Source organism: Manis javanica, chromosome 10 (genome assembly GCF_040802235.1).
Source record: "Manis javanica isolate MJ-LG chromosome 10, MJ_LKY, whole genome shotgun sequence".
In the NCBI taxonomy this organism is placed as follows: Eukaryota; Metazoa; Chordata; class Mammalia; order Pholidota; family Manidae; genus Manis; species Manis javanica.
The window spans coordinates 99,162,525-99,178,090 of record NC_133165.1 but is presented as its reverse complement, the minus strand read 5'-3'; the positions used below and the strand labels follow the sequence as shown (position 1 = coordinate 99,178,090).

General features: G+C 34.5%; 1 protein-coding gene and 1 non-coding gene across 15 annotated transcripts in view; both read left to right on the top strand.

Moving 5' to 3' along the window:
* The window catches only part of ANKS1B (ankyrin repeat and sterile alpha motif domain containing 1B), a 995,298-nt gene that overhangs the window by 220,958 nt on the left and 758,774 nt on the right, over window positions 1-15,566 (top strand). The gene's annotated exons all lie outside the window — the stretch shown is intronic.
* On the top strand, window positions 12,954-13,060 carry LOC118973335 (U6 spliceosomal RNA). The gene has a single exon (XR_005062607.2). It is a non-coding gene; the product is annotated as a U6 spliceosomal RNA (small nuclear RNA).

The following is a 15,566-nucleotide window of genomic DNA, read 5'->3' as shown; positions in this document are numbered from 1 at the left end:
CAGAGCTTGGATCATCCCTACTTGAACAGAAATGCTCAGTTACATCTCAGTTGCTCTTTCTGAGCTGTACCCAGCAGTCTTGAAAATGGGCTTGTGTTACACATGGTCAGTACAGACCATCTTTAAGTATGAATCTGTTGCTGGTGGAGAGAGCTTGGCAAGATATCGTTCCTTTATCAAATGACTGAGGATGCCTGCAGCCTACATCTTACTCTTTGGCTTTTATGTTTGCTTTGGTAATTATTTCAGTAGGACTGAAAATGTTAAATGAAACAATTAGAAATTATTAGATTAATATATGACCCTCACCTGAATTTTGACCATGCAGATGTTCTATATTTTATGAATAGTTGCAATCTTTAAAATCTCTGCTTCAGTCTCACTTTGTCAATGAAGACTTCTTTGTTTTCCTCCCCAGTACTATTTCCACTACCACGCTGTATCTTTCTTTACAGAATTTACCATCTTTTGACATGTTATATATATATTTATTTATTTTCCATCTTCTTCCATTAGAATGATTTCTTGAGGGCAGTAGCTCTATTTATTTAGTTTATTGCTAATATCTAGAAATAATATTTCTAATATCTAGAAAAATGTTTCTAATATCTAGAAAAATGTCTGGCATATAGTATATACTCAATATATATTGCTAAATGAATGAAGAAGAAAGACTAAGAAGTTAGTTTGATAGGAGGTGAGATCCAATTGGATGATTTCCAATTTTTTTATGTTATAAAATAGGAAAAGTATTTATTTCCATGGGAAATCTTTATTCCAGAGTTTAAAGAAAAATCACTTTTAAGACAGCAAGCCAATTTTAGAAAAATTTACTTTAAGTATGTTATTATTAATATCAATAATATTTAAAGTAAGCTGTGGTAAAATATTTTATTTCAAGTCCAATTAAGGGAAATAAAATCAGTGGAATATTCACTGCAGCCTGCTTTTTCATCTGGCCACAGATATTGCCCTTGATATTCATAGTAGACAGACATAACAAGATTTCTGGGAAGGATCAGGGTTACAATCAATGGCACCCAAATAAAATGAAATTATTTAGTCCCTGTGGACATTTAAAGTTAACCTTAGTACTAAGATGCTTTCTTTAGGATGAGTTAGCTTGTCACAACAATCAGAAAAGCATCATCAACTGTTAAGGGCTGTAGAGGAAATAGAATTAAATCTGTATCTTTAACAATGGAAAGGGAACATGTAGGGGCAAAAATGCTTTGAATATAGAAAGAAAAAGAAATGTACATTTGTATATCATTTTATTCTTAGCCTCCTGGTGTGCCTTTGTGTTTCTTTCTGAAAGATCCTCTAGGAGTTTATGTGTTTCTTGGCAAGGATTGCTAGAAAATGGCCCATTTTTCACATGTGTAAAATGAGACCTGAGGTAGCAATGCAATCTTGAAAGACAGGGCTTGGTTAAATGTAAAAAAAAGGGGAAGCATTTATTCTAGGCTAAGAGAACTTTCTGAGCAACACCATATAAAGGGACTGCATACTGTGTTTGCAGCAATTTAACTGAATTGGATGGCTAATGTATACATACAAGAAAGTGTTATAGAGATAGGGAACCAAGGAGAACTTTGAATACTTGGATAAGTAGTATGAAAGATATTTTATAGATAAGTGGGAAGCCATTAAAGTTTTTTGAATAGGAGGTTAAGTTTGAAATCAGTGGGAGAGGGAGATAGAGTGTGCATAGAGATCAGTTAGGTAACAGTTGCATTTCTCTGGGAAAGAGGGCCCAGGTGAGAGTGGGGAGTGGTCAGGAAAGAAATGTATGAAGTCTGATTGTAGAGGACGTAGTGGCTTTAGGATGTGCAGGGGAGAGGGGGAAGAGAGGAATCAGTGATCACTCTCTTCTACAGCTCAGAAAACAACAGAAATAAGGAGGCCAGAGAAGAAACTGCCTTTGTTGAAAAGAGAGTGAGTTAAGTTTTCAGGCATGCTAACCTTGAGGTGACAGCAGGATTCTGAGGCCATGATGCCCAGTGCTGGTAAATATTTTAGAAGGAAGCTTGGTAAAGAGTTCAGGTCAAGAGACTGGCCTTTGAAATTAAAAACACAAAAGTAGAAGCTTGGGATTTTGGAGGAAGAAGAGAAGTTCAGATCTGAGCCTTTTAAAAGTTCCACCTTCGGGGAATATGAGGAATAATACAGTGAAAATGGGAAAAATGGAAGAGATTATAACATTATATAGCATTATTCCCTGAGATGTCTTGTTCCAGTTACATGACTCTAAATTTAGAAATGTACATGATGTAGTCTTTACTAGACTATAGAGTCTGAGGTTGAGGATTAAGGATTTTTAAAAATTCTTGATTGTATTTTATATACAATACTCTTGCAAAGCATTTTACATGTTATACAACTTGAAGATTGAACAGCTGCCCCTGTTTCAGACTGCAGGCTGGATTGCTCCTCTATAAAAGGCTAAGCTTGGTTTGGGCAGAACTGCTTCTCAAGGTTTAATCTGCTGTGAACTCTGATAGGGTGATCCACAACTGTGCATCACTTAGAATTTTGGGAGCTAAAAGTTTATACATCTCTGTGCTGGATAATGTTAACTGTCACATGTTTGCTGCCATGATATCCTTCTATAATATGTATATGTAAATAATATAGTATTTATGTTTAATCAAGAGGTGCCTATATCTGGAGTTTGTGTCAATATCACCTTAACTATTGATATTTGTCATACAGTGGTTATATAAAGGAGTAAAGCGGTTGGAATAAATTCAGGATAGTATATGACAGGAATCAAATGAGAATATTTAAGGGAACATAACCCCCTGGAATGAAGGCCAAGAGCAATGGAAATGGAAAAAAAAAAGCCTTTGGAATTGGTATTAGGAAGTCACTGGTGATGTTTGGAAAGGAAATTTAAGTTTAGATTTATTGATGGCCAGATTGCTAATATATAATCAGTATTTCATCTTTGAGTACTAAGTATGCAGATAAGGATTGAAGATTTAAATGAATTATTCATTTAATTGTATCATTTTCATTATTTGATGTTGTCTCAGTAAAGCCATTGACTTCACTGTAAAGGATATGGCTTTACTGATATTTCTTATACAGAAACCTTGGGATAATGTGGTAATAAAATTTATTCTTTCGTTCATTCATTCATACCATTATTTCATAGAATAAGCTCAGAGTGTCACAGCCCTGAGTTAAATCTTAAGGTTGTCACTCACCAGCTTTGTAAACTTGCTTGCAGATTATACTTTTGAGTCTTTTTGTCATTATTGGTAAAATTGAAATAATCATGTTTATCTGAGAACAAACTTTCCAACCTTATGTGGCTCATAACTCCTGTCATGGTCCTGGGTGGTTTCTCGAGCACCATTAAGTGTTTAGAAAAATCACTGTCATTTTTAAATGGAATGTATTTAAAAAATAAGGGGTGATATAGTTCAGATCAGTATTTAAATGTGTCATGAAGTTAAATATAATTATGAATATTGAGGGTGAATTTGTGTTTTTGATATGACATATACATGGCATTTAAATTAGATTCTTTAAGACTAAGATCATGGGTTATATTTTCTGTTTTCAAAATGTAAGTTATGGTTTCTTATTAGTTTATAGTATCAAAATACTTTTATAATCTATCTAATGCTTACATGGTATGCTTACAAAACGAACAGTTAAAAAAACTAGTGCTTTTTTCCATATGACAAGATGGAAAATTGAGGCTGTTTGTGGCTGTCTGCAGACTGCAAGTATGGAGAGACTATTCTCATTAAATGAAAAGTCACATGGAAAGAATCTCTACCATATTTTTCTCTTTTTAATGTTGTAAGTGCTTATAGATAGTTTTTATATACTATTTATGACATCTGAGAAGAGTAATGGCACAATCCAATGAAGGTGAGCTTGAGACAAATTCATACAGTGTTTATTGTTTTTTATGCTTCTTGTTTGTTATATTTCAGCATAAATGTAACTTAAGTTTTTGCCTTTAATCATTGGTCCTTTATGGTATGAATTAGCTGGTAATACTTAAGATTAGACATACTTAAAAAACTTACCTAATGTTCTAGTGAGAGCTGAATCAAGTGAGTAACAGAATTAAAAATCCACTTATCAGATCTCAACATGTTCCTTTGGTATATACCCTATAATATTTAAAAATTTTCACTTTAAAGCATAAAATTATTTATATGCTTGTTTTATTCATTGATTATTTTGAAAATAGAAAGCAAAACAGACTTATTTATTTAAACAATATTTACCCCTTTGAACTCCTTTGGGCATCTGAGGGTTTAAGAAATATACATTATTGGGTTGTTCAGAATTATCACAATGCTGGAGCACATTAAGCATTACTTAATTATTGAACCTTACTATCTCCAATAATATTTATTATGTGTCAGCTATGCATAAGGCATATTCTCTGGGAAATAGGATTATTTTATATATACTAAGTATACTTTGAGTACTACCCCAGAGACTTCTGTGTGAAAATGGTGGATTGAGCACAGATATTTAGGTATAGTAGCTCATTAACCTTCTCATCACCTCTATGAGAGAAGTATTATAATTATTCTCATTTTGTAGGAGGAAGTGAGAGTAGAGAGAAGTTATGTAATTTGCCAAAGTTGTACAACTGGCAAATTGAAGAGCTGTGATAGAAACTCTGGCTATTTGGCTCTAGCAACTACATTCTTGACATAATGCTAAATCATTTTTCATATCCTTAATGTCCTTTATATGCTTGAAGTTTTATTAAAAATATAATGTTAATAATGTTTATATATGGATGTATCTTTACTATTAAATTTAAGTAACAGTATTTGTTATACTGTAGGTATAGATGGAGAAAACTGGTATTTCTCTGGTACAAATTATATGCATGATTCTTTTTACCAGTTTCTAACATGAGCACTGACCTTAGTTTTTAGTAATTTTCCTTATGCTGCAGAAAGGAAAGTACATATATCCACCAAACTGAATCAAGTTTTATTCTTCTTTGCTTAGAAAACCCCAAGTTAATCAACCACAAGTTAGCAGATATAAGTGTTACAATAGATGGCAGTAGAGTTTGCCATATTGAAAACTCTAACAATATTAAAGGAAAATTAGAAAACAAAACTTCACAAGTTTCATCACCCTGCCTTCGTAAACCTAGTCAAAGCAAGAAACACAGCTATTTTTGTCTGTTATATTCCAAGCCCTGTGTCTCAATGGATTTGCACTCATACACAATTGCAGTAATAGTTTATCTAACATTTTCTTACTCTTTTTATTTAATTAGATATCTGAGTAGTTATTAATTCTTGAGGTTTAAAAAAAATGTTTAAAGTATTTGAAAATCCTAATTTTCTGTAAAGACCCCCTTAATAAACAGTTGTGTCTTTTCTTTAGAAGGGCTTCTTGGGTTCTTAAAGATATTTTTTAAGCATCTTCTTATTGTTTCATTTCTAATATTTTTTTTTCCATTTGGGAGTTTCTAATCCTTTGAGGATAGAGCATCTACTTGGGATATTAAAGCAGTTCTATAGCTTTAATTAGGGTCTTGATGAAAGAGGAATTAAGAATAAAAAAGGAATGCCTGTGACTGTAGTGTTATATTTGTTGATTTCAAGATTTCCTTCAGAAATTAATCAGAATGTAGAGGGAGGGAGAGGAGAACATAGGAATTTAGGGAGGACAACCTGAAAAGGCTTCAGATTTAGTGTTTTCTCTTAGGGTTACTGTTACAAGCGAAACATTGAATGATGGTCTTCTTGTACTTTAGACACCTCTGTTGATCAAGTCCAGGAAATTTGTACCATATGTCAAATTCTATACTATTTATTATATGCTGAGAAATTTTACATTGATGATGCCATATGACTGACTTTCAAAAAGGAGAAATTAACCTGTTCAAATTAATATTTTAAGTAAAAATCCATTTGAAACTTAGTTTCCTTAGTTAATCCCGATGTCTCATTTTATTTTCCAAATATTTAATATTTTTCCAATATTGCCATTTTTCTCCTTATGATTGTTAATGACACCTTTCCAAATCAACATAATTAAAGCTAGGAAAGTTATCAAAATGTATGCAGCTTTTCCAAAATCCATTATTTGAAGGTGCAGCAGTGCTTCAGCCCTCTATAAGACATAGTTTAACTTTAGTTGAAATCAACACTACTTTATTTTCTAATGACTGTTATCATGGGAAATGTCTACAGAATACATCTGTCTGGTACCAGTTTAGTTTTCATAGTATTACTTGAGCTAATCATTTTTTCATGATGTTATTACTTTAGTTAGTCATTTTTATAGTTGGTAACAAATATTTTACCTCTGTCAGTCTCATGGGGGTACGAAGTTACAAAGTGAAATTATGTGAAACTTTAAAATTATTCAGCACAAATGTACCTCTGTAGCCACATATACAGATTCCCCTTTGTACAGGAGTAAGATTTAATTTATTAATCCTCTTTTCTTCTCCTTCTCATAAAAATTAGATTTGTATTATGAATTATGTTCTAAGAGAAAAGATCACTTGTCTTTTCAAAAAATGGCTTTAGAAGTAGACTTATAAAGGTACATTCATAATGAAGATAAATATTGTACTTAGAAATCACCTTACAAAGTGACTAAATTAGGCTAGACGTGAATTGTATATGTTTTATAATTAAAAAAACAGTATCAGATCTTTTTCTCTAATCTATTATTTTAAGCATATCTTTTTTTGTAGTTGGGACAAGAATATTATCTCATATTTTTAGGCTTATGATAATAGAAGTCCATTTTGTAGAGAGACTCTGATAATCATCACTTATTATCAGTAAGTGCCTGCTGAGAAGAGGTTACTTAAATCAGAAGATATTATGAATAATTAAGGTAGGGTTTCTGTCAGGGTAAGCACTTAGAAGCAGCTGATACGGTATCATGAGGTTAAAGAATTTGTTATCAAGGGTTTTTGGTCAGCTTAGAGTAAGGAAGACATTGATAGCTATTGCTGGAAAAGAACAAGGATGTGAAGATACTAGAAGCTGTTTTCTAGTATCTGTAGTTAAAAATAAAAAGGCAAGCAGAGAATGAAAACTTAAACCTGTTTTTTTTTTTACCGTTTAGTAAACAGCAAACTTCTAAGATTATTGTTTATTGTGTATCCCCCATACCACAGACCTTGTCATATTGTTCCCAAGTCAAATTACAAAATTTAGTTATTAGAGCATTCAGACTATTTTGACACTTTTCCACCCCTAAACCAGCATACAAATCTATGGTTTATCTTCTAAATTAAAATATATAATAAAATGCATATAAATTCTCATTACAATGTGTACAACCTTGGCTTTCTGACATTTAACAATGAGTTTTTAGATTTGCTCAACCTTTGTTCAATATTTAAAGCTTCAACTTGATAATTATTTTTTCAACTAGGAAAACATAGGGAAGAAACAGGTCCAACAGTAAATAGGTTTCAAAAACATTTTTTTCTGATTTGCCATATAATTTCCAGCCTCCTTAATTTTGAGATTAAAAACTTAGGAAATTCGTTACTTTTAAGACTTTGTTACTTCATTAAGTAAATACCTTTATCTACAAAGACATGAGTACATGTTAGACACTTTGGGAATAAAACATATGTAAGGTACAGCCTCTGACCCAAAGGGACTTAAATTCTCAGTACAAGTAATTACATATATATGAATAAGTATTTTTGGCTGTATTTCTTAGTTTCAAGAATCTACTTCTAAGTAGCTGTAGTCTTTCAGAGATCACCAGGTTACAATAGAAACTGGGCTATTTAATGGTTCATTGAGTATTTCTGTAAATATTTCTATTAAAAAGCTTTTAATAGTGGCTATCTCTATTTCATACATTACACACACGCTTCATTAAAAATCACACACCCATATTTTACCTTTACAAAGAACAATCTGCTTACGTAAAAAAGAAGAAGAAATTATATCAAGGCAGCATTAGTTGTCACTTGAATCAGCTTGGTAAAAAATTGTGCTGTTGGCACACGATACATGCTCACCTTCCCAGCATTCACACACCATTGCTTTCATTGGCTGCCGTGCCCAGTCTTGATAGCTATAGCTTTAACTATATCCCATAGTATGTTAAAGCATATCTGTGCCACTCATGTTTAAATGTTTTGTAATATTTTCATGACTTTCTCTGAAATTTAAGGAAAATTTAGTTACACTATCTGTTACCGTTTAGTTGCTATTTGTCCCCCTTTCTCTCAGTACATGTGTCTATATTGAGATTGAGGTTTTAGAGTTAAGGATACATCACCGTTGCGTCACTCTTTTCCAACTACTTAGAACAAATTGTTAGCCCTAGAAAGGTGGAACCAACAAATGTGGTGTGTTACAAGAATGTATTTGAAGAGTTGTGAAGAATGGACAGTGGACTGGGGAGTATCTGGGGGGACGAGTCAGGGTCGTCCATTTGGAGGGAATAACCAAAGAAAGAGAACATGTGTCTGGGTCAGGATGAGTGATTTTTCTGGAACAGAGAATAAATAGAGGGAAATGTGGACAGTTAGACATCTGTCTGGTTTTTATCCAACTGGACTAATTTTAGCTGTTGTTCATTTTTGAAGGCTTTTCCTCTGGAATCTTTCTTCTCCCTTGTCATCTGTGACACTGTACTTTCTTATCTCATTTATCAAACTATTGCTTTGTTGAATTAACCTCTAAACTTCAGTGTTGCACCTTGGTGATCTCACTACTCTTGTGGCTTGGACTACCACTTACATATCAAAGATCCTCAGTTCTTCATCACCAGCCACAGGCTTCTCTTGAGCTACGTATTTGTTCTTCTAAGTTCACCCTGGAAATGCTTACCTGGATGGTTTGGGGGCATTCAAAGTTGAACACTTCTAAAACCTAACGTGCCTGCTTTTCCTCACTTAGTTTTAACACAGTTGTACAAGTTAGAAATCTTATGGTAATTCTGTATTTTCTTTTTTCCCATGTGTAAACAATTTGCTGAGTATTACTGATTTTAAGACTGTATTCCACTTCACTTATGTGGTTTTCTTTAGCAAAAAGACGTTTCATCCTTCCCCTGTGATTTCTACGTGATATCGTCTTTCTGTCGCTTCCATCTTTCTTTGTTCCCATTCATTACTGCTTGTCTGTCTTACTGAAACAGTTTTCTCTTTACTCTGGCTTAGAGTACATTTGTTTTATGTGTTCAAATGTTTTCTCCTATTTCTTAAGTTAACTTGATTTTATGGGGGCAATATTTTACCCTCACATTGACCCTTTTGTTAATCAAAGTGTGCTTTCGTATTAACCAGTGATTTGCTTGTGCGACACACCTTTTTGTCGGGGCATGCGGTGTGCAGGCCAGGAGCAGCGCTGCAGCTGGGTCCAATCCCCGCAATATCGCCCAGAGGTGCAGCATAGTGGGAGCTGGCGTGTGCTGCGCACCTGGGCTCTCAGTCGTCATAGCATTCATTAGGACAACAATGGCCAGCATTTGTTGATAATGTTCTTCATGGAACTTACATTTACATGGAAAGAGAGAGAAAGTAAACAAAATAAAAATATGAAAACAGTATGACAGAAGATGGTAAGATAGGAAAATGAAGCAGTAGAAGGGGTTGAGGTAGAATGAGAGGTTGGAGCTTAAACTGGATGCTCAGAGACCGTCTCACAGAGAAGGTAACATTTGAGCAAAGACCTGAGGAAGTGGAACAGCTCGTCATCAGATACCTGAGAGATGAGTATTCCAAGCAGAAGAAAAAGCAACAGCAAAAATTGCCTGGCTTGAATGAGAGAGAGCGTAGTGGGAGGGGACATGGCCAAAGAGATGTGGGAGAGGTAGTTCTTTTTGGGCATTTTTAGTTCTATTTATTTTGTCTCATTAAATCCTTACAATAGTCCTATGAAGACCTATCATTATTCTAATGCCTAATCTTTAATCTCTACTCTCCTATAGAAATCGGGGAACAGGCTTAATATATTTAAATTACTTCCAAAGCTCACAGACCTAGTAATTGTGAATTAGAATTTGAATCAGTCCATCTAACTTCAGGTGGCATTTAAAGTTACAAGAATTTTGGAGAGTTTTAACCTTACTTATAAATAATGCTTTTTTTTTCTGGCCAAAACAAAGGAAAATATTACCCAGAGTATTAAGTAATAAGATATTAAAATGGAAGTTTCTTTTGAAGCTCTAAGATAATAGATGCCATACTCCAAATTGAGGCTGAAGACCACAATGATTTCAAATTTATAAAGAAGTTAGTGTAGAATTGGTTTGACAGCATTTACAACCCTAAAATGCAGTGTGTGTGGAAGTCCAGGAGACTGGGAGAACAGTTTTGGATACAGACACTGGATGTGGATGCCCTCTCCAAACTGTGTGAGGGAAGTGGTCCCTACCTTTGCTTGAAGTCTAGGGGAAGGTGGTCTCATACCACCCAGAGAACTTAATATCTTCTCTAACAACTTGTAGGACACAGGGAAATGGGGTCTGATGCCCACCTGGGCTTTCAGTCATGATCCTTCATTGAATCCCCAAGTTGCTGTGCACCCTGCTCTCACCTTCCAACCCACATCCTTAAATTTGAGCATATTTGTGGTATTCTGCTGGTGCTCTTTACTTGCCTTCCAAATTCTTAACAACTAGTGAGCCTTGGTTTGGGGGCCAATCTTTCCTTCCAGTAAGTCCTGTTGGCATTATGGCTTCCAAAAGGTCTGCAATTATGTGATGTGAATGTCATTCTTTGTAGTTCCACTGCTGTTTTTACCCTATTTAAAACAAAAATAGTTTCACTGATCATTTCAATTAAAATCTTAGGAAGTGGAGAAGGGAATTTGCCATATTTGTTCAGAGAGTCCACTTATCCAGAGGTCATTCAGATTCATTTAGAAAAGAAACTCAAAGAAATAGAATGTAAGTTGAAGGGAGCAGAACTGTGTAACAGTGAGATTGCTACTGGAAGCTGCAATGAAGAGGCAGCTGTGATTCAAGAGACTTTTTAGACATTGACTACACCTTAGGGACCAAATGAGTACGTGGGAGCGAGATGGAAGAATTACACAACTTGGAAAACTTCTCTATTGGTTCTCGTAATAGTCATGCCATAAATGGAGGTAGGAATCATAGAAGCAGGAATGACTTGGGTTTGGAAATAGTAAAATAAGTATTAAACATATTGATTTGGAAGAGTCTGGTAAGGAGTAGTAAATATTGTAGTGAAATTGTGCTTTCACTGATCTGGGCTTAAATCCCAGCTTCAGTACCTTCTAACTATATGATATTGGGCAAATTATGTAAATTCCATGTTTCTGTTCATCCTAAAAAGGAATACTTGTACCTGCTTTATAGGATTGCTGTGATGATTCAATGAGAACACGGATATTGATGGATATTTATTTTAGTATACTTCTAGTACAATTGTTGGCATGTAGCAGTCTTTCAATAAATAAATTACAATTATTGAGAGTAGTAGTAGTGGGATTATAGTCTAGATTAGAAGTTGGGGGTTTTTGGTTATGGAAAGAATTGATTAATATTTGTCATTTGGAGGCAATGAGGTTGATTGTAAGGGACAAGAATGTCCAGGATAGTTGGAATTGGTAAAACTAAAAGATAAGTAAAAGCAAAGATCTGAAAAGCTGAAAAACCCTGAAAAATACTGAAAGGGGTTATATAAATGGGGGAAAAATAGTAAGAGGTGATGTTAAAGAACTAGGGAGAGAGAATTTCAAGAAACATATATTGAGGATATACTATGTGTCAAATATAAAAGATATTTCAAGAAACATATATTAAGGATATACTATGTGTATATTATTAGACATATTGCTAAGCACTGGACATACATAGGTAATTAAGATCTGGTTCCCAAGGAGCTTTAAGTTTAGTGGGAGGAGACAGACATGTAAAACAAATGATACTATAGAAATATATACAGACATAGTGGGATACATAAAGGTAAATTAAAACGGGTAGGAGATATGGAACACAAATGCTTCATAGGGAGTTGATACCTAATTTAAATATTGAAAGATGTTAGGATTTCCTAAGATAAAAGGGTTGAGGAGGACTATTGATAGCATTTCACATAGAGAGGGTAGTACAGTCAAAGGAACTACAGCATTAAATAACATTTGTACTGGAAAACTGCAAGACATTTTGTATGAATATAATGTAGAATACAAAGGGTATGGTGCAGGGAGGTGATGAGGAAATAATGCTATAGAGACAGCCATAAAAATACCTGTATTCCCTAATAATGCATTTTGTTCTTATCTTCTAGGCAATGGAAATCCATAGAATGCCCACTGAAGGGTTGTAAGCATGAGAGAGAGTTGTGGGAAGTAGGGGAGAGAAGTTACTTGATGACATTTGCATATTTGAAAGATTATTTGTATGGGGTGTAAAAGGTAGAATGAATATGTGCTAGACTGGATTCCAGAAAGCAAGTCAAAAGACTTGTCGAATAGTCCAGCTGGGAGATTGTGAGACCTGAACTAAGATAGCAATAATAGGGGTTGGAATAGTGGAGATATTGAATCTATTGTGTGGTAGGGAAGAAGGAAAAGACAACCTTCAGACTTGTAGTTTGAGTGACTGAGTGGACAGTGTTACCAGTAACCGTAATAGGGAACACCGAGTGAGAAACAATTAGGTGTGGGGTGGAGCTGGAGGGATGGAGTTGATGTATCTAGTTGACAGTGTCATTTAAAACTATAGAGACCTGATTAGGATACCATTCACTTGGGCAATCTGGCAGCTAGCAGTGTCTTTTTTGAGATAATAATTTTAGTAAAGTTCTTAGAAGGGGAATCCAAATGGTGGTAGTGCATTAAAGAATTAATTGGAGGTGAAAAAGTAAACATAGCTGATGTAGACTACTTTGTTGAGAAGTTTAATAGTCAAAGCAAGGAAAGATATGAATTGGTAGTTTGGTGAAAAATCAGGTTTATGGGAAGCAACCTTTAAGATGTGGGAGAAATGTGCTCGCTTCGGCAGCACATATACTAAAATTGGAACGATACAGAGAAGATTAGCATGGCCCCTGCACAAGGATGACATGCAAATTCATGAAGCGTTCCATATTAAAAAGAAAAGATGTGGGAGAAATGAGTATGAGTATATAGGTTTCCTATTATAAAGAAAAAAAGGAACATTAAATGGATACAATAAGATAAAGTAGGAAGAAAGAGAATCAAGAATATGAGAGTGAACTTTGTCAGCTGAAACATGAGAATAAGGGGTAATAAGTAAAGATGGGTATTAGGCTGAGAGTAGACAAGTTGATAAATTTAATATCTCACAAAATATTCTTTCTCTGTGAAATTGGGGGCAGGTTCTCTGAGAGTGAGGGATGATACTAAGGTGTTAGGGCTTATGTCAGTGATTAAAGTTAGGGATGGATATTGTGGGGAATGAGAAAGGGAATGAACATGGATAAGAATAATATGTGCAAAGCCACAGGGAAGGCACCATCAGCATTTTGAACAGTAACACTGTAATGGAGTCAACGCAGTGCAGTTTTCCTAGGCTCTGACAACCTAGCGGCTAGCATAGAGTAACTAGGTCATTGTCTAGATGCAGGTATGAAGGTTAGGTGGAGAAGATGGGACAGTGTATGGGAATTGAAGAGTGTTATTAACTATTATTTAGAGTGTTATTAACCATCACTAGAGGATAGATTTTTCTAAGCCCAAGTGAGTCTTGATAATCAGGGCAATCACTACAGTCAGATACTAAGCTATTTTCTTACATATAGAAAATACCATCTTGAGTAAAAGTTTCTTTTCCAGTTACTGATAACACTCTGCTGTTACAATTTGGGCCCTTATTAAATGCTCCACCTAACTGGTAGACCACAATGAATAAGAAAGTGAATACATGAGTTATGATATCCTAGCTGTAAATCCTGTTTGGTCACGGACCAGCTCTGAAACTTTGGGTAACGCCAACTATCTTATTTGTGCTTCAGTTTTATCATGTATTTAAAAAAAGATAAAAATATTCTCTTACAAAGTCATTGTGATGACTACATGGGTAGTACATGTGAAGTTTTTAGCTCAGTGATTAGAAAATTTAAATTCTCCACAAATGTTAGTTATTGTGTTAGTCAACTATTACCACAGTAAGTTTGTGTAACCAACTTTCACTAAACTTATAATCATACCAAGGCAAACTTAATTTTCTCACTCAAAAGTGGCTGCGCTTTAGGCTGTGGTTCAGTTCCACACTTTGAAGCAAGTTCAGATTTGTTCCTCATGCCTCATTCTGAGGTCCAATTTAAAGGAGCTAGGAGTACCTAGGTTCTAGTCATGTGCTGATGTCTAAGTCCAAGAGCAAGCCAAACTCTGAAAGCACATTTATAATTCTGCAAACATCCTACATGCTTATATTTCAGTGGCCAAAGCAAGTCACATGGCCAAGTGTGGCAAGTCAGGTGGGAAGTATACTCTGTCACAGGAGGAAAGGAAATGAGTGAATAGCTCAATAAAACCCCAGATTAGCTATGACTTCTGAACACTTTAAAGAAATACCCAGCTGAAATTGTATGATTATTTTTAAATCTAATTTTCACAAATCTGGCTTGAGAGAAATGTCAGTTTTATAACTGAAAGATAATGACTGACAACAATTTCACTAGATATCTGCTAACATAATTTCTAAATCTCTGATATCCAGGCCATGATCTTACTCAATATGAGGACTGAGTGTTTCAGTCTCTCTGATCTTTTCCTACTATAAAGCTGTTTAATATTTTCCTTCTAATGCTCTTTTTAACAAACTTTATAAAAATGTAATTTATATATAATCAAATTGAGTCACTTTATGAGTACAGTCAGATGTGTTTGACAGATATAGGGTAATGTAACCAGAACTACAATAGTGATATAGAATACCTCCATCATCCCTCAAAAGATCCCTCATTCCCCTTTGCTATCTATTCCCACCCAACAGTCCAATCCCTAGGTGGTCACCAATTTGCTTCCTATCACTATAATACTGTATTTTCTAGAATTTCATATAAATAGAATTGTATAGTCCTTTGTGCCTGGCTTCTTTCACTTATATATCACTCCTTTTTATTGCTGAGTATTAATCCACTGTAAAGATCTATCACAATATGTTTATCCATTCTCCTGTTGATGGACATTTGGCTATAATGGCTATAATGAATAAAGTTATGAACATTTGCATGCAAGTCTTCGTGTTTTTATTTCACTTGTAGGAGTGTAAACATGTAAGAATGGGATTATTGTATCATATATCACATGTACGTTTAACTTTTAAGGAACTTTCCAAAATGGCTTTGCCTAATTACCTTTCTACCAGTAATGTATAAATATTCAAGTTGCTCCACATCCTTGTCATATATAATATCACCAATCTTTTTAATTTTAGCCATTCTATTAAGTGTATGGTGGTATCTCACTGTGGTTTCAATCTGCATTTCTGTGACAACCAATTATATGGAGCATCATTTCATTTGCTTATTTGCCATTTGTGTATCTTCTTTGGTGAAGTATCTGTTAAAACTTTTGCCCATTTTAAATTGCTTATGTTCTTAATATTGAGTTAAAATGGTTCTTTTTTTGTTT